Source organism: Triticum aestivum, chromosome 7B, assembly GCF_018294505.1.
Source record: "Triticum aestivum cultivar Chinese Spring chromosome 7B, IWGSC CS RefSeq v2.1, whole genome shotgun sequence".
Taxonomy (NCBI): Eukaryota; Viridiplantae; Streptophyta; class Magnoliopsida; order Poales; family Poaceae; genus Triticum; species Triticum aestivum.
This window is the reverse complement of record NC_057813.1, coordinates 430,852,410-430,876,356: the sequence shown is the minus strand read 5'-3', so window position 1 is coordinate 430,876,356 and position 23,947 is coordinate 430,852,410.

Sequence of the window (23,947 nt, the reverse complement as noted above, 5' to 3'; positions counted from 1 at the left end):
GGGATTTAAATGGGCTGCATAGATGCTACATCATTATTTCACCCAGCCCACCAAATGGACTAAAAAACAAATGGACTGGCTGACATGTGGGCCAGTAGTTCGAAGCCTAAGAAGGCGTTGGATTTACATCCAACGGCCGACATTCTTCTTCAATCTCCCATCTTCTTCCCCCAGCGCTACCGGAACCGCCTGCTCCAGCCTTCGGCATCCAGCGGTGTTGTTTTGTGCTCCTCAGCGAAACGCTACCCCGCCGACGGCCAGGCCATCCCTCCACTCCGCACCTCCTGTTATTCTCTGCCGAGTGTAGGCCCACCCCGCACCCGGACCAGTCAAGTTTCCCACTCCTCTCCGTCTGCGACTCCACTGCCGCGTCTTCCCCATCTCCGGGTCGTTCCAGTCTGGGGCCTTGCCGTCGTCCACCGCCTCGGTGCGCTCGGCGCGGCGTGGTCAACATACGAGAGTGATCGGAAGAGGACTGTACATGGAGAACCTGATGGTTGGGACCCACGAGGTCCATGGTCGCACGCAAGGAAAGTTCCTCCTTATTACGCACTGTACATGCACTATACGTGGGAAGGGCTTCTGTATTTCACGAAAAAAAAACGTCCCCCGCTGACAGGTCGGACCCACCAGCTATATCTTCACACGCAAGGAAGTGTCTCCTTATTACGCACCAAAAAATGAATACCCCCTGCTAGCTGGGACCCACCATAGTGGGTGGCTGACTTGTGGGCCTACTAAGTTGACGAGGATGGAGGGTGAAAGCACAAGTGCTCCCTAGGTGGTTTTGGTAACTAATGTCAACATATCTCTTGTTGGACTAACACTTGTATCTAGTATGTTTCAGATAAGTTCAACATTGGAGTGGCATGGACTAAAGGATGTGGGAACTCCTTCAAGATGCTAAGGATGAAGGATTGGCTAAAGCTTCAAGCTCAAGACTCTTCATTTTACATTTTAGTGATCCAAGATCACATTGAGTCTATAGGAAAAGCCAATACTATCAAGAAGGGATGCGGTGTTGCTTAATGAGTTTCTTGCTCCACGGTGCTTAGTGATATGCTCCAAAACCCTCAACTACTTTCCCACTTCCACACATATGTCCTACACCTAAAGTCAAACTCGGCCATACTGATTCTTTCTATCCGGCGCCACTGAGTTCAGATGACATAGCCACTGCCACAAACCCTAGGCAAATCGGTCTCACCGATAGGGATCTCGGTCTCACCGAGATGGGATTGTAATCTCTCTGTGTATGTCCATTATCAAATCGATCTCACCAAGTTTGAGCAATCGGTACTACCGAGATTGCAATGCAAACTTCCTGGTTGACTCATTACCAAAATAGGTCCCATCGAGTTTGAGTAATCGGTCCAACCGAGTTTGCCTGACCAACTCTCTGGTTAGCTAATTACCAAAATCGGTCTCACCAAGTTTGTGTAATCGGTCTCATCGAGATTACATTATGCCCTAACCCTAATCATATCGGTCCTACTGAGTTGCATTTCGGTCCCACCGAAAATCCTAACGGTCACTAAATTTGCTGAATCGGTCCGACCGAGTTTTTCAATTCGGTCCCACCAAGATTGGTAAATTGTGTGTAACGGTTAGACTTTGTGTGGAGGATATATATACCCCTCCACCTCCTCTTCATTCGTGGAGAGAGCCATCAGAACAAACCTACACTTCCAACATCCTATTTCTGAGAGAGAACTACCTACTCATGTGTTGAGGCCAAGATATTCCATTCCTACCATATGAAACTTGATCTCTAACCTTCCCCAAGTTGCTTTCCACTCAAATCTTCTTTCCACCGGATCCAAATCCTATGAGAGAGAGTTGAGTGTTGGGGAGACTATCATTTGAAGCACAAGAGCAAGGAGTTCATCATCAATGCACCATTTGTTACTTCTTGGAGAGTGGTGTCTCCTAGATTGGCTAGGTGTCACTTGGGAGCCTCCGACAAGATTGTGGAGTTGAACCAAGGAGTTTGTAAGGGCAAGGAGATCGCCTACTTCGTGAAGATCTACCGCTAGTGAGGCAAGTCCTTCGTGGGCGACGGCCATGGTGGGATAGACAAGGTTGCTTCTTCGTGGACCCTTCGTGGGTGGAGCCCTCCGTGGACTCGCGCAACCGTTACCCTTCGTGGGTTGAAGTCTCCATCAACGTGGATGTACGATAGCACCACCTATCGGAACCACGCCAAAAACATCCGTGTCTCCAATTGCGTTTGAATCCTCCAAAACCCTTCCCTTTACATTCTTGCAAGTTGCATGCTTTACTTTCCGCTGCTCATATACTCTTTGCATGCTTGCTTGCTATATGTTGTGAATGTTAAACTTGTGCCTAAACTCCACTTAAACTTAAAGAAGTTAAAAACTGCAACTTTGGTACTTAGTGTCTAATCACCCCCCCTCTAGACACCTCTTCTCAAGGTCCTACAAGTGGTATCAGAGCATTGGTCTCCATTGCCTTGGTTTAATCACCATTGGAGGAAGATGGATGAGTCTACTTTGGGGAGTCTTAGACATAGAGTGCCTATTCTTGATGGAGAGTATTTTCATGAGTGGAAAAATGAGATGCTTGTAATTTTCAATCAATATCATTTGAACAAGTATATTGTTAGCCCTTGTGCACCTCATGTTGATCCTATGCATCCTACTCTTGATGGGTCAATTGACATGGTTAGGAATCTTAGAACTGCCGAACTTATTATTAGAGGATTGCCTAGAAACTTGATTGGATGTTTGCGTACTCTTGAGTGTGCCTACACTATATGGAAATTTCTTGAGGAACGATTTCCAAATTATTCCTTGAAAAATCTAGATGAAATTCTCCATAAGTCTATTGCCTTGAGTAAGATGAATACTAGTGATCCTATGTTTGGTGATCGTCTATTTGAACTTACAAACCTTATGCGTGCCAAAGGAGATGTTGGAATTATTAGTCATATTATTTTTGAAGCTATAAGAATTCATAAGCAAGACCATTGTCAAGCTCACTCTAACGAATCACCCACTCTAGGATTTGATCCACCACATGATGATGTTGAACATGGATACTATGATGAGGATGATGATAGTGACTTCGATCTTGATGATGCAATGAGACATTTTGGTCTTATGGCAAATCTTCGGGGATATATGTCAGGAGGAAAGGAATGGGTTCTTGATAGTGGATGTACCGATCACATGACCGGAGACAAAGACATGTTTCGTGAGCTTGCTGAAAATGATGGTCCTCAAAAGTATGTCACTTTCGGTGACAACTCAAAGGGTAAGGTGGTTGGCCTCGGTAAGGTGGCCATATCACATGATAGCTCCATACAAAATGTTATGCTCGTTGAATCTCTTGGATACAACTTACTTTCAGTATCTAGACTTGCTGATTTCGGTTTCAATGTCCTATTTACTGAAGTAGATTGCCAAGTGTTTCGTCGAGACAATCATAAAATGGTCTTTACCGGTATACGTAGAGGTGATCTATACATTGTTGATTTCACTAAAAAGGCTCAACCTAAAACTTGCTTCATTGCTAAATCCTCAAAAGGTTGGTTATGGCATAGACGACTAGGTCATGTTGGCATGAGAAACCTTGACAAGCTTATTAAAGGGAATCATATCCTTGGTGTTAACGATGTCATATTTGATAAGGATAGACTTTGCAGTGCTTGTCAAGCAGGTAAACAGGTTGGAGGAAGGCATCCCGTGAAGAACATCATGACCACAAGGAGGCCACTCGAGCTACTTCACATGGATCTCTTTGGTCCCAACTCTTACAAGAGTCTCGGTGGAAATTCTTTTGGTCTAGTTATAGTTGATGATTTTTCAAGATTTACGTGGGTGTTCTTTCTCGATGATAAATCGCAGGTCCAAAAGATCTTCAAAAACTTCGCTAGGAAGGCCCAAAATCAATTTGAAGTGAAGATCAAGAAGGTTCGCAGCGACAACGGAACGGAGTTCAAGAACGCAAATGTGGACACCTTTCTTGACGAAGAAGGGATTTCACACGAGTTCTCGGCTACGTACACACCTCAACAAAATGGAGTTGTTGAGAGGAAGAACCGGACGCTCATCGAAATGGCGAGAACGATGCTTGATGAGTACAAGACGCCGAAGCACTTTTGGGCAGAAGCGGTTGAGACAGCTTGTCATGCAACAAATCGCTTGTATCTTCACAAGCTACTCGGCAAGACGGCATACGAGCTCCTCACCGGTAACAAACCCCAAGTTGGATACTTTCGAGTATTCGGCTCAAAGTGCTACATTCTTGATAAGCATCGTCGTTCTAAATTTGCTCCTAAGTCTCATGAAGGTTTCCTACTAGGTTATGGCTCAAACTCTCACACTTACCGTGTCTACAACAATTTCACCCGAAAGGTTGAAGAGACGGTAGATGTGAAGTTTGATGAATCTAACGGCTCGCAAGTAGAGCAATTGCCAATTGATGTAGGAGACAAAGATCCTTCGGAAGCAATCCAAGACTTGTCTATTGGCAAGGTCCGTCCAACGGAGGTGAAGGAGAGTACCTCGTCCGTCCAAGTGGAAGCTTCTACTTCACGACAAGGTGAACCAAGAGTTGATACGGAAGCATCCACAAGTGGGACACACCAAGATGAAGAAAACGAGGAAGTGCATCAAGATGAACGTCAACAACCTCCTTCTCCACCACGACAAGAGAACGACAACGCCAACAATGAAGAAGGCCAAGAAGAAGAACAAGATGAAGAAGAAGTTCAACCAAGATCCAAGCAAAAGCTTTCACGAGTTCGAGCAAGAATTGCTAAAGACCATCCCGTCGAGCAAATCTACAATGATATTCAAACCGGGAGAATCACTCGCTCTAAAACTCGTTTAGCTAACTTTTGTGAAAACTATTCTTTCATCTCTAGCATTGAACCTATGAAGGTCGAAGAAGCATTGGAAGATCCGGATTGGATAAATGCTATGCATGAAGAGCTACACAACTTTGAGAGGAACCAAGTTTGGACATTGGTTGAGAAGCCCGACAACAACCACAACATCATCGGTACCAAATGGGTGTTTCGCAACAAGCAAGATGAAGATGGACAAGTAGTTCGCAACAAAGCACGTCTCGTCGCCCAAGGCTACACACAAGTCGAAGGTATGGACTATGGTGAGACTTATGCTCCCGTTGCTAGACTTGAGTCCATTCGCATCTTACTTGCCTATGCTAATCACCATGATATCACCTTGTACCAAATGGACATTAAAAGTGCTTTTCTAAATGGTGAAATAGAGGAGGAAGTTTATGTTAAGCAACCTCCCGGCTTTGTCAATCCTAAGAAACCCAATCATGTTTACAAACTTCACAAAGCTCTTTATGGTCTTAAACAAGCTCCTAGAGCGTGGTATAAATGCTTGACCAAGTTCCTTATTGAAAAAGGCTTTGAAATTGGGAAAATTGATTCTACTCTTTTTACTAAAAGGGTTAATGGAGAACTATTTGTGTGCCAAATTTATGTTGATGATATTATATTTGGTTCAACTAACCCTCATTTTAGTGAAAAGTTTGGGAAGCTAATGTCGGAGAAGTTTGAGATGTCTATGATGAGTGAACTCAAATTCTTTCTTGGGTTGCAAATCAAGCAAACTAAGGAAGGTACTTTTGTTTCTCAAACGAAGTACACCAAGGACTTATTCAAGAAGTTCAATATGCAAGAATGCAAAGGTATGACTACACCCATGCCTACTAGTGGACATCTTGACTTAACCAAAGATGGTGAACCGGTTGATCAAAAGGTTTATCGCTCTATGATTGGTTCATTGTTATATCTATGTGCTTCACGTCCCGATATTATGCTAAGTGTGTGCATGTGTGCACGATATCAAGCTGCTCCTAAAGAATGTCATCTTAAGGCCGTGAAAAGGATAGTGAGATACTTAATCCATACACCAAATTTTGGCATTTGGTATCCTAAGAGGGCCTCTTTCGATCTTGTTGGCTACTCCGACTCGGACTATGCCGGAGACAAGGTTGATAGAAAGTCCACTTCGGGTACTTGTCAATTTCTTGGTAGATCTCTTGTGTCTTGGTCCTCCAAGAAACAAAACTCGGTATCCTTATCCACCGCCGAAGCGGAATACATTGCCGCTGGTTCATGTTGTGCTCAATTACTTTGGATGACCCAAACTCTTAAAGATTATGGGATATATGTGAAACATGTTCCATTGCTTTGTGACAATGAAAGTGCTATCAAAATTGGTCATAATCCTGTGCAACATTCTCGAACTAAGCATATTGAAGTTCGTCATCATTTCATTCGAGATCATGTTGCTAAGGGTGACATTGATCTTAAGCATGTTCGCACCGAAAAGCAATTAGCGGATATATTCACTAAACCTCTTGATGAGAAAGTGTTTTGCAGGTTAAGAGGAGAATTGAACATCATTGATGCTTCAAACTTGGAGTAGAAACTCCATTGGATACATGCAAGACATGAGCTTATGACTAATCCTTGATATCTCTCTTATGATGAAAATCTTATGTCTTGGATATATTTGTATCTTGCATGTTATCTAACCCATGTAGGTACTTGGATGAATCTAATTCCATGAGGTTGTAACCTACTCATATCTTGAGCAATCTCTACATCACCAAGTCTCTACACAAAGGTGGTTGAAGCCAAGGAAGCACGAAACCATTCAAACATATCCTTTGACAAATTCTATGTTGAGCTTCATGATTGTCATTTTTGGATACACAAGTGCTCTTCCTTGCAAGAACTAACCCATGTAGGTAGATGGACTCAAATTCCAAGTGGTGCTCCCAACTCTTGATGAGCTACATCAACCTTGAGCAAGCCACACAAGTTCAACTACATGGACATCACCACCAACCAAGGTATGTTATTCCATCTTAGAGAAGCTTTACTCCAAGTCATGAGCTAAAGCAACTCGACAAGATGTGAATACATCAAGATGCTTAAACGAAAAATGGCAACCCCATTTTGAGCTTAAACGATGAGTATGACCTATGATCAAGTGATCTCACTTGACTCCTAAGTCAATATACTCTAACATAGGTGACTTTGTCGCCGACCATCTCTAGATGAAGTTCTCTTGTGTTCTTTTCTGTGTTTTTGCATTTGTCTCATGCATATTTGTTTCCCCTTTCAAAAAAAACTTCATCTAGATTTCTTTCTGTTTGCTCTGCATTTTCTGCATCCAATTCATTGCATATCTTTCAGTAAATTCCTTGCAAATCTTTGTGAGATCTTATTAGTCTAGTGAGCTGAGGTGACAAGTGTTTTCTCTGCGATGAACTCGGTTACACCGATTTGTTATTTTCGGTCCAACCGAACCCTTTCGGTACAACCGAAGCATACCACTCGGTGCCACCGATTTCACAAACAGGAAAAACAGCTTGCCACTTATTCTGTGTTTCTTCTGATCCAGCTCCACTCAATGAATCTTGTCCTCTACAAGCATCACATTTTTATCATTGCCTTGTGCTGTGACTCAAGGACCAAACCCATTCGACAGATTCCAGAAAACCCTTCTTGGAAATTGATGTCAAAGGGGGAGAGAGAGAGATCACATCAAAGCTCATCATTTAGAGAGAGATCACATCAGAAAGAGTATATCACCTCCTCAGGGGGAGAGAGAGATCTCCAGGGGGAGAGAATACTCAAGTAGAAAGTATTTCTCAAGGATCCCAGATGCTTGGTGTTCAAGAGGAGAGATGCCACATGTCTTCTTGAGGGGAAAGACATGTTCATATGTGTTTATTTGCATTAGATTGCATTAGCTCTGTTCATTTATATCTTTCAGCTCTAATTTTCTGTTCCCTATCTTCTCCCAATATCCCATGCTAGATTCAGGGGGAGCAAGACATCTAAGGGAAGAAATCATTTAAATTCATTGCATATCTTTACTCTTGGGGACATGTCTAATCAAATGTGGTACTTAGTACTCACTCTCTACATGTCATCCCAGTCTTGGTATTCTTGTGGTTTCTTCTGTTTTCTCTGGCTAGTAGATGTATTTGTGTTATCTAACCTTGTTCACACAGGTTCATTCCAAAGATTTACAAGACTACAAGGTAAGTATATGCATCACAATCATGTGTATGAGGAATTCTTGCTGATGTACATACTGTTTGCAAGAAGGACTCATGGGCATGAAGGTATTTCCTTTAATACTTTTTGCTCTGATGCATATGGCCAAGATACATGTAACACATTGCCTGCTCTATCATGGTTATGCTCTCACATGCTTCTATATTCCATATTCACATGATTGCATACATGTAGGGGGAGCCTATGCTTGTTACATGTCTTTCCAAAGCTTTACTTGCTATTCTTTATATCTTTATCTAAAGCTTTGATGTATGTTGTCATCAATTACCAAAAAGGGGGAGATTGAAAGCACAAGTGCTCCCTAGGTGGTTTTGGTAATTAATGTCAACATATCTCTTGTTGGACTAACACTTTTATCTAGTATGTTTCAGATAAGTTCAACATTGGAGTGGCATGGACTAAAGGATGTGGGAACTCCTTCAAGATGCTAAGGACAAAGGATTGGCTCAAGCTTCAAGCTCAAGACTCTTCATTTTACATTTTAGTGATCCAAGATCACATTGAGTCTATAGGAAAAGCCAATACTATCAAGGAGGGATGAGGTGTTGCTTAATGAGTTCTTGCTCCACAGTGCTTAGTGATATGCTCCAAAACCCTCAACTACTTTCCCACTTCCACACATATGTCCTAAACCTAAAGTCAAACTCGGCCCACTGATTCTTTCTATCCGGCGCCACCGAGTTCAGATGTCTTAGCCACTGCCACAAACCCTAGGCAAATCGGTCTCACCGATAGGGATCTCGGTCTCACCGAGATGGGATTGTAATCTCTCTGTGTATGTCCATTATCAAAATCGGTCTCACCGAGTTTGAGCAATCGGTACTACCGAGATTACAATGCAAACTTCCTGGTTGACTCATTACCAAAATCGGTCCCACCGAGTTTGAGTAATCGGTCCAACCGAGTTTGCCTGACCAACTCTCTGGTTAGCTAATTACCAAAATCGGTCTCACCGAGTTTGTGTAATCGGTCTCACCGAGATTACGTTATGCCCTAACCCTAACCATATCGGTCCTACCGAGTTGCATTTCGGTCCCACCGAAAATCCTAACGGTCACTAATTTGCTAAATCGGTCCGACCGAGTTTTTCAATTCGGTCCCACCGAGTTTGGTAAATTGTGTGTAACGGTTAGATTTTGTGTGGAGGCTATATATACCCCTCCACCTCCTCTTCATTCATGGAGAGAGCCATCAGAACAAACCTACACTTCCAGCATCCTATTTCTGAGAGAGAACTACCTACTCATGTGTTGAGGCCAAGATATTCCATTCCTACCATATGAATCTTGATCTCTAGCCTTCCCCAAGTTGCTTTCCACTCAAATCTTCTTTCCACCAGATCCAAATCCTATGAGAGAGAGTTGAGTGTTGGGGAGACTATCATTTGAAGCACAAGAGCAAGGAGTTCATCATCAACGCACCATTTGTTACTTCTTGGAGAGTGGTGTCTCCTAGATTGGCTAGGTGTCACTTGGGAGCCTCCGACAAGATTGTGGAGTTGAACCAAGGAGTTTGTAAGGGCAAGGAGATCGCCTACTTCTTGAAGATCTACCGCTAGTGAGGCAAGTCCTTCGTGGGCGACAGCCATGGTGGGATAGACAAGGTTGCTTCTTCGTGGACCCTTCGTGGGTGGAGCCCTCCGTGGACTCGCGCAACCGTTACCCTTCGTGGGTTGAAGTCTCCATCAACGTGGATGTACGATAGCACCACCTATCGGAACCACGCCAAAAACATCCGTGTCTCCAATTGCGTTTGAATCTTCCAAAACCCTTCCCTTTACATTCTTGCAAGTTGCATGCTTTACTTTCCACTGCTCATATACTCTTTGCATGCTTGCTTGCTATATGTTGTGAATGTTAAACTTGTGCCTAAACTCCACTTAAACTTAAAAAGGTTAAAAACTGCTACTTTGGTACTTAGTGTCTAATCACTCCCCCCCTCTAGACACCTCTTCTCAAGATCCTACAGAGGGCTTTGTCAACTTAGTCAATATGAACGATTCTAGCTCCAGTGACCGTACGATGTCCATCCAACGGCCATAGTGCTTCTTCAACCTATGGTCTTCTTGCTCCAGCCGCCCAAAGCAGCGCCAGTCATGCCGCGTGCTCCTGCCTCTCGTGGCCGGCTGTGATGCCGCGGAGGCCTCACCGCCCCCTACTACTCCCACCGCTGGCCCAGGGTATCCCTCTACTCACCCACACCCCCTGTTATTCTGCGGCAACAGCAGCCTCACGCCGCAGCCGAACCAATGAACCCTGGTACTCCTCTCCACATGGGCATCCACTGCCGTGTCTTCCCCGGCTCCTCGTCATCCCCTTCCTAGGCCTCGTCGTCGTCCACCGCCTTGGTGCTCTCGGCGCAGCATGGTCAATGTGGTCAACGACCGACTTCCATCGGAAGAGTACTGTACGTGGAGAGGCTGACAGCTGCGTCCAAGGCCACAGCCCAGTTTTTTTGTGATTTTCCAAGTAAGTCGCTTTGTCAGGCCTGTTGGGCTGCAAATCTTTCAAGACGAGGAGAGCTTCATTCGGCTGGCCAAGAAAATGGCCTATCAGTAATGAGAAATGGGTTGTGCATTTTTAAAACACATCAAACCGGCAATTAGTTTCAAATATCTTTTTTTTATTTTGATATTTTAAATTACATTAATTTTTATGCGTGGAGAATTTGTTGGGTTTTGTATTGATATACATTTATTTTTAAAATCAGTTTGAATGTGAGTCGAAATTTCGGGATTAAAAACAGTTCAGACCGCACCGAAATATGCAAAATTTCGTATAATTTTTTAACCGTGGCCACAATATGGGCTCTAATGCTAACAAAAAGAATATGGGCTCCAAAAAAAACCTTAAGAATTAGCAAATGGGCTGTAAATTATTAGAAATAATGGCAGATGGGTTGTATGCTGTTTTCCATAGATTTGAGGCTTTCCTAAAAAAATGGTTGACGCACAAGCAGTGACTGTTGGATGGCCATCCAACGGCCGTCGTGCTTCTTCAATCTCTGCTCTTCCTGCTCCAGCCGCTCAAAGAAGCGCCGGCAGGACTGCCTGCTCCCTCCTCCCCGCGGCCGGCTGTGCTGCCGCGCAGGCCTCACTGCCCCACCATACTCCCATCGCTGGCCTAGCCATCCCTCTACTCACCCACACTTGCTGTTATTCTCCGGCAACGACAGACGAACCAGTAAACCCTCGTTCAGTCGTACTCCCCTCCGCGTGGGAAACAACTACGGAGTCTTCCCTGCCTCCATGTCGTTCCCTTCCTAGGCCTCGCCGTCGTCCACCGCCCTGGTGCTCTCGGCGCGGCCTGGTCAACGTGGTCAACGACCGACATGCATCTGAAGTGGACTGTACATGGAGAGGCCGACAGCTGGGTCCACAGCCGCACGCAAGGAAATGCCTCCTTATTACGCGCAAAATAATGATTCCTCCACCTGACATAGGGGACCCACCGAAAGGGCCTCAGTATTTCGCGAAAAAAACGTTACCGCCGCTGACAGCTCGGACCCACCAGCTATATCTTCGCACACAAGGAAGTGCCTCCTTGTTACGCCCAAAAAAATGAATACTTCCCCTGTTAGTTGGGACCCAGTATAGTGGCAGGCTGACTTGTGGGCCTACTAAGTTGACGGGGATGGAGGGCTTTGTCAACTTAGTCAATATGCACGATTCTAGCTCCAGTGACCGTACGATGTCCATCCAACGGCCGTAGTGCTTCTTCAATCTCTGGTCTTCTTGCTCCAGCCGCCCAAACTAGCGCCGGTCATGCCTCGTGATCCTGCCTCCCGTGGACGGCTGCGATGCGGCGGAGGCCTCACCGCCCCCTACTACTCCCACCGCTGGCCAGGCCATCCCTCTACTCACCCACACTCCCTGTTATTCTGCGGCGATGGTAGCCTCACACCGTAGAGAACCAGTGAACCCTCGTACTCCTCTACGCGTGGGCATCCACTGACGCGTCTTCCCCGACTCCACGTCGTCCCCTTCCTAGGCCTCGCCATCATCCACGGCCCTGGTGCTCTCGACGCGGCATGGTCAACGTGGTCAAGGAACGGCTTCCATCGGACGTGGACTGTATGTGGAGAGGCTGACAGCTAGGTGCACAACCGTAGCAAGGAAGTGCCTCCTTATTACGCGCAAAATAATTATTCCTCCACCTGACAGCGGGGACCCACCAGACGGGCCACCATATTTTGCGAAAAAAACGTTTCCCCCCTGACTGCTGGGACCCACCATCTATACCTTCACACGCAAGGAAGTGCGTCCGGGCAAAAAAACACAATTCGCCCCCCTGACTGCTGGGACCCACCAGCTACATCTTCGCACGCAAGGAAGTGCCTGACAGTCCGGACCCACCTGGTCGAAGCGTATGTAGCATTGTCATTCTGGTCGCGAACGTGTACGTACATACTGGTCGATGTAGAGGCACGCACGTGTCGTAGATGTAGAGGCGCGCACGTGTCATAGTAGAGGCACATGTAGCATGTACACATACGTACATCGACGAGGGTGCAAGAAAGAAAATACGGCCACGTATGTACATACGGGCAGGATCTCGAATGCCTACTCGCGCATACGTACATGGCTGGGTCGGAACGGAGAAACAGCATCGTCGTCGTGTTCATGGGGAGCCAACCGGCTGGGTCGGAACGAAATGCGTGGTCGTGTTAATCGGGAGGGCTTGGATGGAACAGGCAATGGAAACGAGGCCTGGCGTACCGCACAACGGAGGAAACGGCCATGTGTTCGACCGGGCACGTTCGAAACGGGGTCCTGTTGATCGGGAGGGGCCTGGCGTACCGCAAAACGGAGGAAACAGACCTCCTACGGTCGAAACGGGGGTCCTGTTGATCGCGAGGGGTGTGGCGTACCGCAAAACGAACAAAACGGACTTGTGTTGGAGCGCTACGGTCGAAACAGGGGTCCTGTTGATCGGGAGGGGTGTGGCGTACCGCAAAACGGACGAAACGGACTTGTGTTGGAGCGCTACAGTCGAAATGGGGGTCCTGTACATCGGGAGGGGTGCGGTGTACCACAAAACGGACGAAACGGACTTGTGTTGGAGCGCTACGGTCGAAACGGGGGGGAGGGGTGTGGCGTACCGCAAAACGGGACTCCACGGGATACTGTTCATCTCCATCGTCGACCTCCTCCAGCCTCCACGGGCTACCGTCGACCTCCTCTAGCCTCCACGGGCTCCTGTTCATCCAGCCTCCACCGCGCGCTACTCCACCGGCTACTGTTCAACCACCCCTCCACGGGCACCTCTCCACCGTCTACAGTTCATCCAGCCCTCCACACCACGGGGTCCTATTCAGCCACCCCTCCACGGCCACCCCTCCACCGTCTACTGTTCATCCAGCCCTCCACACAACGGGTTCCTGTTCATCCAGAGGCAACGCCACCGCTCACTATTCATCCAACCCCCCCCCCCCCCGCAACGGTCACTGTTCATCCCAGAAGCAGCATCGATCGGCTTCAGTTAGCAACAGTAGCAAAGGAATCGCTCCATCGGGTTCACTTAACAGCCATCGATCGATCGCTCGGGTTCAGTAACGTGTAGCCTGCAGTGCAATCGCTCGGGTTCAGTTAGAGCCCAACGCCTCGCTCGGCTTCAGTTAGAGCCAACGCCTCGCACACACGAGCGAACGTATGAGAAAAACGTGCATCGCTCCGCCCCTGACCTCCCACCGTAACCAGCAACTCCCCAAAATTTTCCTCTCCCTCGCTTCTACCACGGTTTTTTCCATCATGGACGGCACAAAGAATGTCATGCAGCTGCATCTCCGGCCCGCCCAGGACGAAAAGCCCATTTTCTGTCATGATTTTTTGTCATAGAAGTAGGAGCCCACCACATCTATGATGATACCGGGTTTTGTCACAATTATCGTCATAGAAGTGTCATATGTATGACAGAAAAAAATTTCGTTCGGCCCAAAATGTCACGGATGTGTCTTTTTTGTAGTGAGAAAGACGATAGAACCTTACATGCTTCTAGTGAACCTACTGTAGACACACCTGAGAATCCCAATGATATGTCTATTTCTGATGATGAAACACAATCAGGTGATGAACATGAACCTAGTGATAATGTTAATGATAATGTTCATGTTGATACTCAACCTAGCAAAAACAATGATGTAGAGATTGAACCTGCTGTTGATCTTCATAACCCACAAGCAAAGAATCCACGTTATGATAAGAAAGATTTTGTTGCTAGGAAGCATGGTAAAGAAAGAGAACCATGGGTTCAGAAACCCATGCCCTTTCCTCCTAAACCATCCAAGTCAAAGGATGATAAGGATTTTGAGCGCTTTGCTGAAATGATTAGTCCTATTTTCTTACGTATGCGCTTAACCGATATGCTTAAAGTAAATCCTTATGCTAAGTATATGAAGGATATCATCACAAATAAAAGAAAGATACCGAAAGCTGAAATTTCCACCATGCTTGCTAATTACACTTTTAAGGGTGGAATACCAAAGAAACTTGGAGATCCGGGTGTCCCAACTATACCATGCTCCATTAAAAGAAATTATGGTAGAATTGCTTTATGTGATCTTGGAGCCGGTGTTAGTGTTATGCCTCTCTCTTTATATCATAGACCTGAATTGAATAAGTTGACACCTACTAAAATAACTTTGCAAATGGCTGATAAATCAACTGCTATACCTCGGTATTTGTGAGGATGTGCCTGTTGTGGTTGCAAATGTCACTATCTTAATGGACTTTGTTATTCTTGATATTCCCGAGGACGATATTATGTCTATTATCCTTGGTAGACCTTTTGTTAATACTGCAGGGGCTGTTATTGATTGCAACAAAGGCAATGTCACTTTTCATGTTAATGGTAATGAGCATACGGTACACTTTCCGAGGAAACAATCTCAAGTTCATAGCATCAATTCTATTGAAAAAGTTCCAACTATCATTTTTTGAGGTTTTGAATTTCCTCTCCCTACTGTCAAGAAAAAGTATGATATTCTTATTGTTGGGGATTTTCATATCCCCATTGAGGTAACTTAGTGTTATTCGAAATTTCTTCGGTTCCGTGTTATTCGGAATGAGCTGTTAACAAGACTTGATCAACCTTGTTAGCGGGTTCATTTTGATGATCACGAGATGGATGAAACTAGAAGACACAACCTTCTGTACCCTCCTTTTACTTTCTGTTATTTAGAATAAATAAAACAAAAATAGTATTATCCGTCTGTTTCCTGAATTGTCCGTGCAATAAAAAATAGTCCGAAAATAGAAGTGCTCCAAATGCCCTGCAAATTTAGTATGATTTTTTCTGGAATATTTGAGGATTTTAGGCACTGAAAACACTTCAGGAGGGGCAAGCACCAGGACACGAGAGAGGAGGGCGCCCCACCCCCTGTTGGGCGCGCCCCTTGTCTCGTGGGCCCCTGGTGGCTCCCCTCCACTTATGCCAGCACCCACACACTCCATCTTCTACCCAAAAAAATCCCCATCCAGCTCAAGCACGAGTTCTAGCTCGTTTTGTTGCGATTTTCGATCTCTTAGCTCAAAGCTCAATTCACAAAACTGCTTTGGGAGATTGTTGCTTGGTATGTGACTCCTCCATTGGTCCAATTAGTTTTTGTTCTAGTGCTTTATTCATTGCAAATTTTTGCTGCTTAGGTGACCATGTTCTTGAGTTTGCATGTTAAATTTTTGAGGTCCCAAGCAATTCCAATGCATGATATAGGCTCTAGGCACTTGTAGGAGTAGTTGCTATCAATCTTGTTTAGTTTTATTCACTTTTATTTTGAAGTTACTAAAATTTCAGAAATTTTCAGAAAAAGAAATATGCTTAGAAGAATGTACCAAGGAGGTTCCTCAGCAAAGAAAGGGCCAAGAATTGCTATACGTGAACAAGATGTTAATTTGCCAAGGGACGCAAATGTACGGGCTTGTGAGTGGCCATCTGATGATTTTATGGTCGAAGCAGGCTTCAAGGAAGAATTTGACGCGTATGTGCGTAATGCCGAGCTGGAGGACTTCTTACAAGATAAGTGTCCTCAATATTATCAATTGACCGATTCCTTTGTGCGGAGGTTCGAATATATTTCTGCGCGTAATTCTCCTAGTGTCATGTTTGATATTTATGATACATCTTATACCATGGATTTTGAGGATTTCACAACTGCTTGAAAACTCCCTCAGTGGGGTAATGTCAATGATCCTCGCAAATCTGAATTTAAAGATTTTCTTGCTAGTATTACTGTGGGAGAATCTAGGGACGTAGCATAAGTTACCATAGGGAGCATTCATTTTCCTGCTATACATTACTTTGCTCTCTTTATTGGTAGATGCATTAACAGTAAGGACGAGGTATGTCACATGTGTGCCCCTGATCTTTGTGTCCTCAAGAGTTCTGTGTCAGGTTATAAAGGCTATAACTTGGGGGCAATAGTTGCACGTAGGTTGCATAATAATAGTAAAAGGGGAGATTTCTTTGGAGGAATTTATGCAACCCTTGTGGCTAATTTTCTTAATATAGCTCCACGAGAGGGGGATATGATTGTACCACCTGTTTATTTGGATAGAGAAGCTATGATTGATCATCATTTTCTTGAGAGGAATGAACAATTCCTCCATTATCGACTAATCTATGACAGACGCAATGTCGTCCCTGTTACTCTTCCTGCTCCCTACCTTTTTGATTATCAGGCAAAAGGAAGATATGTTGTCACTAGAGAAGAAGCAGCTGAATACGAGAGGGGAATGGAGGCAGCTCGCCAACACGCTGCTGCTCAGGAGGCGGTTGCCTCTGCATCTTAGTACTACCCAAGTTTCACTTATGGATATCAGCCAGGCGGTCATTGGTATTAAACCAACTTAGGCCAAAAGCCTAAGCTTGGGGGAGTACGTATTTCTCACCGACTTTACATTCATGTTCACACACTAGTCGTCGGTGCTCATACTCCTTCATTGTATTATCCATGCTAGTTTAAATTTCTTTTTCTAGTTTTCTCCTTGTGTGTTTGATAAACCTTGAGAAAAACCAAAAAAAATAGTTAGTTTAATTTCCTTGCCTATAGTAAAATTAAAATGAAAACCCAAAAAGATTTCTAGTTCTTCTTTTACTTGGTGGGAGCTTTCCCGTGTAAATAGTTTTATTTTATTTTCTTTCCTTTGGGGGTCGAGAAGACCATATTGAAAATGCTTAGTGGCTCTTATATGCTTGATTGTTTATTTAACTTACAGCCCATATTACTTGTCTTCTCTCTTGAGTTGAATGCTTGCAGATTCCAGCTTAGTCCAATGCATGTGCACTATTATTATTATACACATCGTTCGGTCGTGCAAGTGAAAGGCAATAATGACGATATATGATGGACTTATTACGATGAGAAAAGCTGGTATGAACTCGACCTCTCTTGTTTTTGTAAATATGATGAGTTCATCGTTCCTGAGTCAGCTATTATGAAGTAAACATATTTGCAATGACATTTAGAGATTATAGTTGCTTGTGCCATGCTTGATTAGCTATGAGTTATAATGGTTTACCTTGCGTGCCAACATGCTATTAGAATGATTATGATGTGGTATGATGGGATGGTATCCTCCTTTGAATGAATTGAGTGACTCGACTTGGCACATGTTCACGCATGTAGTTGAATCAAATCAACATAGCCTTTATGATATTTATGTTCATGGTGGATTATATCCTACTCATGCTTGTACTCAGTGTGAATTAATTTTAATGCATGTTTACGACTGTTGTCGCTCTCTCAGTTGGTCGCTTCCCAGTCTTTTGCTAGCCTTCACCTGTACTAAGCGGGAATACTGCTTGTACATCCAAACTCCTTAAACCCCAAAGTTGTTCCATATGAGTCCACTATACCTTCCTATATGCGGTATCTACCTGCCGTTCCAAGTAAATTTGTATGTGCCAAACTCCAAACCTTCAAATGAAATTCTATTTTGTATGCTCGAGCAGCTCATGTTACAACTAGGGCTGCCTATATCTTCCATGCTAGGTGGGTTATTCTCACGAGGAGTGGACTCCGCTCCTCCCAGTCCCATGATCCAAAAAGATCAAAGCAAATCAAAATAATTAAACAAAACTCCCCCAGGGCTGTTGTATGTTGGAGGCACTCGTTGTTTCAAGCAAGCCATGGATTGATGCTTGTTGGTGGTTGGGGGAGTATAAACCTTTATTGGGAACTACCTATAATGCATGTAGTATGGAAGATACAGCCATCTCATAGTTGTTGCATTGACAGTGAAAGTATGCCACTCAAAATGTTATTCAATCTCTATTTTAAAATCGAGCTCTGGCACCTCTACAAATCCCTGCTTCCCTCTGCGAAGGGCCTATCTATTTACTTTTATGTTGAGTCATCATCCTTCTTATTAAAAGCACCCGCTAGAGAGCATACTATCATTTGCATTCATTACTATTGGTTTATATTGGGTATGACTTGACTGGATCTCTTTTACCATGAATTACAATGTTTAGTCAGTCCTTGATCTTTAAAGGTGCTCTGCATTTATGTTTTGCGGTCTCAGAAAGGGCTGGCGAGATACCCTTTTGTTATATCATGTTATAATTACTTTGAGAAAGTGTTGTCATCCGAGTTTTATTATTATGGCTCGCTAGCTGATTATGCTATTGATATGAGTAATTGTGAGAGCTATGTGTCATTGTGAGTACGGTTAGTTCATAATATTTGCTGAAACTTGAATGCTGGCTTTTCATGTTTACGACAACAAGAGCAAACAGAGTTTGTAAAAGTTTTTCTTTATCACTTTCAGTTTATCAACTGAATTGCTTGAGGACAAGCAAAGGTTTAAGCTTGGGGGAGTTGATACGTCTCCAACGTATCTACTTTTCCAAACACTTTTGCCCTTGTTTTGGACTCTAACTTGCATGATTTGAATGAAACTAACCCAGACTGACGCTGTTTTCAGCAGAACTACCATGATGTTGTTTTATGTGTAGAAAAGAAAAGTTCTCGGAATGTCCTGGAAATCCACGGAGGCACTTTTTGGAATTAATAAGAATTTTTGGCAAAAGAATCAATGCCAGGGGGCCCACAGGCTGTCCACGAGACAGGGGGCGCCCCCCCTAGGGCGCGGCCTCCTATCTTGTGGGCCCCCTGGACCTCCACCGGCCTCAACTCCAACTCCATATATTCCGTCTCGGGGAGAAAAAAATCAGAGAGAAAGTTTCATTGCGTTTTACGGAGCCGCCGCCAAGCCCTAATCTCTCTCGGGAGGGCTGATCTGGAGTCCGTTCGGGGCTCTGGAGAGGGGGATTCGTCGCCGTCGTCATCATCAACCATCCTCCATCACCAATTTCATGATGCTCACCACCGTGCATGAGTAATTCCATCATAGGCTTGCTGGACGGTGATGGGTTGGATGAGATTTACCATGTAATCAAGTTAGTTTTGTTAGGGTTTGATCCCTAGTATCCACTATGTTCCGAGATTGATGTTGCTATGACTTTGCTATGCTTAATGCTTGTCACTAGGGCCCGAGTGCCATGATTTTAGATCTGAACCTATTATGTTTTCATGGATATATGTGTGTTCTTGATCCTATCTTGCAAGTCTATAGTCACCTATTATGTGTTATGATCCGACAACCCCGAAGTGACAATAACCGGGATACTTCTTGGTGATGACCGTAGTTTGAGGAGTTCATGTATTCACCATGTGTTAATGCTTTGGTCCGATTCTCTATTAAAAGGAGGCCTTAATATCCCTTAGTTTCGGCTAGGACCCTGCTGCCACAGGAGGGTAGGACAAAAGATATCATGCAAGTTATTTTCCATAAGCATGTATGACTATTTACGGAATACATGCCTACATTACATTGATGAATTGGAGCTAGTTCTATATCACCCTATGTTATAACTATTGCATGAGGAATCGCATCCGGCATAATCATCCATCACTGATCCATTGCCTACGAGCTTTTCACATATTGTTCTTCGCTTATTTACTTTTCCGTTGCTACTGTTACAACTACTACAAAAAAACCAAAAACATTTATCTTTACTATTGCTACTGTTACCATTATTATCATACCACTTTTGCTACTAAATACTTTGCTGCAGATACTAAGTTATCCAGGTGTGGTTGAATTGACAACTCAACTGCTAATACTCAAGAATATTCTTTGGCTCCCCTTGTGTCGAATCAATAAATTTGGGTTGTACTTCACCCTCGAAAGTTGTTGCGATCCCCTACACTTGTGGGTTATCAAAACGTCATGGAGGAGCATATGAGATGTTCCAAGAGCTGAAATTGGTATTTCAGACTCATGCCCGTGTCAAGAGGTATGAGACCTCTGACAAATACTTTGCCTAAAAGATGGAGGAGAATTGCTCAACTAGTGAGCATGTGTTCAGAATGTCTGGATACTACAATCACTTGAATCAAGTGGGAGTTAATCTTCCAGATAAGATAGTGATTGACAGAGTTCTCTAGTCACCACCACCAAGTTACTGGATCTTCGTGATGAACTATAGTATGCAAGGTATGATGAAAAACGATTCCCGAGCTCTTCGTGATGCTAAAATCGACGAAGGTAGAAAGCAAGAAAGAGCATCAAGTGTTGATGATTAAACAAGACCACTAGTTTGAAGAAAAGGGCAAAGGGAAGAAAGGGAACTTCAAGAAGAATGGCAAGCAAGTTGTCACTCCCATGAAGAAGCCCAAAGCTGTACCTAAGCCTGAAACTAAGTGCTTCTATTGCCAAGGAAATGGTTACTGGAAGTGGAACTGCCCCAAATATTTGGCGGATAAGAAGGATGGCAAAGTGAACAAAGGTACATTTTATATACATATTATTGATGTGTACCTTACTAGTGCTCGTAGTAATCCTTGTGAATTTTATACTTGTTCGGTTGCTAAGATTAGTAACTCGAAACAGGAGTTGCAGAATAAATAGAGACTAGTTGAGGATGAAGTGACGATGTGTGTTGAGAGTGGTTCCAAGATTGATATGATTGTCGGTGTCAAAACCGACGGATCTCGGGTAGGGGGTCCCGAACTGTGCGTCTAAGGCGGATGGTAACAGGAGGCGGGGGACATGATGTTTTACCCAGGTTCGGGCCCTCTTGATGGAGGTAATACCCTACTTCCTGCTTGATTGATCTTGATGATATGAGTATTTCAAGAGTTGATCTAGCACGAGATCATAGAGGCTAAACCCTAGAAGCTAGCCTATGGTATGATTGTTGTTCTACGGACTAAACCCTCCGGTTTATATAGACACCGGAGACGGCTAGGGTTACACAGACTTGGTTACAGAGAAGGAGATATATCATACGAACCGCCAAGCTTGCCTTCCACGCAAAGGAGAGTCCCATCCGGACATGGGACGAAGTCTTCAATCTTATATCTTCATAGTCTAATAGTCCGACCAAAGTATATAGTCCGGCTGTCCGGATACCCCCTTATCCAGGACTCCCTCAGTAGCCCCTGAACCAGGCTTCAATGACGATGAGTCTGGCACGCAGATTGTCTTCGGCATTGCAAGGCGGGTTCCATCTCCGAATACTTCAAGATAAATTCCGAACACAAGGATCGTGTCCGGCTATGCAAGACAAATTTCACATACCGCTGTAGAGAGATAAATATTTCACAAATCAAATCTGCTGACATCGTGACATCACATCATGGCCGAGTCATCATTTGAGCCATTTTCTCACAGCCGGCCATCGCACATATTGCGAGGCGATTTCCTCGGCACGTCTTGTCGAAGCAGAGATCGTGTCCCCTTGTCACGGGATTCTCATTAATAAGGGTATGGGTAACCCAACCGTGTTATTTAATGTGGCACTTGGAAAATAAGCGATTTTAACAGGAAAGTGGGGAGGCGCTCAGTTTTTACTGCCTCTATAAAGGGACAAGGATCCCCCATTCTTACCCACACCTTCTTCCTCCTTTGCTCATCCATTCTCGCACTCTCGAGCCCCAGCGCCCAAGTTCTCACCTTCTCCGTAGGACCATTCGCAGCATGTCCGGAGCGGGAGGCAAGTGGATGGCCTCCTCCGTCACGGAGGAGGACATTACCAAGCTTCAGGCGGCCGGATACCTGGCTGCAAACATCGCGCACAGGCTACCAGCGGAGGGACAGATCACCCCCACTCCAAAGTCTCGGCAGAGAGTAGTGTTCCTCTCTCATTTCGTCCGCGGACTAGGATTTCCACTTCACCCGTTCGTCCGTGGGCTAACTTTTTACTATGGGCTAGATTTCCATGATCTAGCCCCAAATTTCATCCTCAACATCTCGGCGTTTATCGTCGTGTGTGAGGCCTTCCTCCGCATCAGGCCCCACTTCGGCCTGTGGCTGCAAATCTTCTGTGTGAAGCCAAAGATCGTGAGCGGCCAGCAGGCGGAGTGCGGAGGCGCCATGGTGGGCAGAATGCCCAACATTACATGGCTTGACGGCTCCTTCGGGGAGACCGTGAAAGGGTGGCAATCGGGGTGGTTCTACATCACCGAGCCACGTGACGCCAATTGGGTGGCGGCCCCCAAATTTCGATCCGGAATCCCCATGCGGCTCACCTCTTGGGAAAAGAAGGGCCTGGCCTAGGGCGAACATGTGGAGCTGACCGGACTCAAGACATGCATCACAAGTATGAGGGACAAGAAGATCAAGCTTGTCAATGTGGTCCAGGTCAGGCTCGTCCACTGGATCCTCCCGTGTTAAAGACGAGCATTCAATATGAGGGAGTTCGGTTCGGCCGAACACCAGACGCTGCATGAGCTCTTCGACACGACGCATAAGGATGTCTGGAAGGTGCTGTTCAAGACCGGCAAAGCTCCTCCCCCCACTTCTGAGGACCGCAGACTCAGCGCAAAGCGCCTTGCCAATTCGGTAAGTCCTCTGAGTATCGCAAGATGTATTTTTTCCAACGTATTCGTGAGAGGACTTTAAGTCATCATACTGACAAAACAGGATTACATGGAGATGGCGGAGCGGATCGACTGTCCGGCTCCGCTGCCTGAAGATCCAGCGACCGCACTCCTGACGGAGATGCTGACTCCGGCGCCTTATAAGGTGCTAGAGAAGAAGGCCGAAAAGAAGGCCACGGGGACCAGGAAGGGTCTCCGGCGCGAGGTTGCATGGGACGCCTCACCCGAAGACGATGAGGCGCACTCCTCCCACGAAGGGGAGGAGAAGAAGAGGAAGGCCGCCCCAACCGGGGAGGCCGAAAGGTCCAAGAAAGCGGTCGCGGGGACTAGGAAAGGTCTCCGGCACAGGGCCGTGATAGACTCGTCGTCCGAGGACGCCGAGGCAGTTTCCTCCCATGGAGACGGGGGGAAACATGAAGAAATGCCCCCTCCCCGCACTTGAGGGGAGAAGAAAAGGAAAGCCAAGGCTAGGACACCGAAGAAGGAAAAGGCATCCCTTCCGGATCACTCCACCATGGTTGCCTACAGCGAGGAGGAGTGGCTGCCCAGGGGCAAGCCCCGGGCGAGGTCGTAAGTATCTGCACTCTATAGTACCTTTCATGTGACTTTAACTTCATAATTTGTAATAACGCCGAACACGCGTATGCAGTCCGGCCGGGTCTAATCTCGGGGCATCCTCTTCGGATGGGTCCTTGAGTGAGTAGGAGATGGATTCACTCCCGACGGCCACCTCCCCACGACCTGCGGAAGACACCGAGGTGTTGTCCCAAAGGATACCAGAGTGAGGAGCGACGGTTCTGGAGACGCCCCAAGGCAAAATCCCAGACGCCAGGCATATGGGGGGTAAGATCCCCATGGATTATGCGGACGGGGGCCACAACAAGTTTGGCTCCCTGCCGGTTACTGTACCAGAGCCTCCATAGGTTCCGGATTCAAGTGGGCAGCCCCTCACTAAGGAGGGCG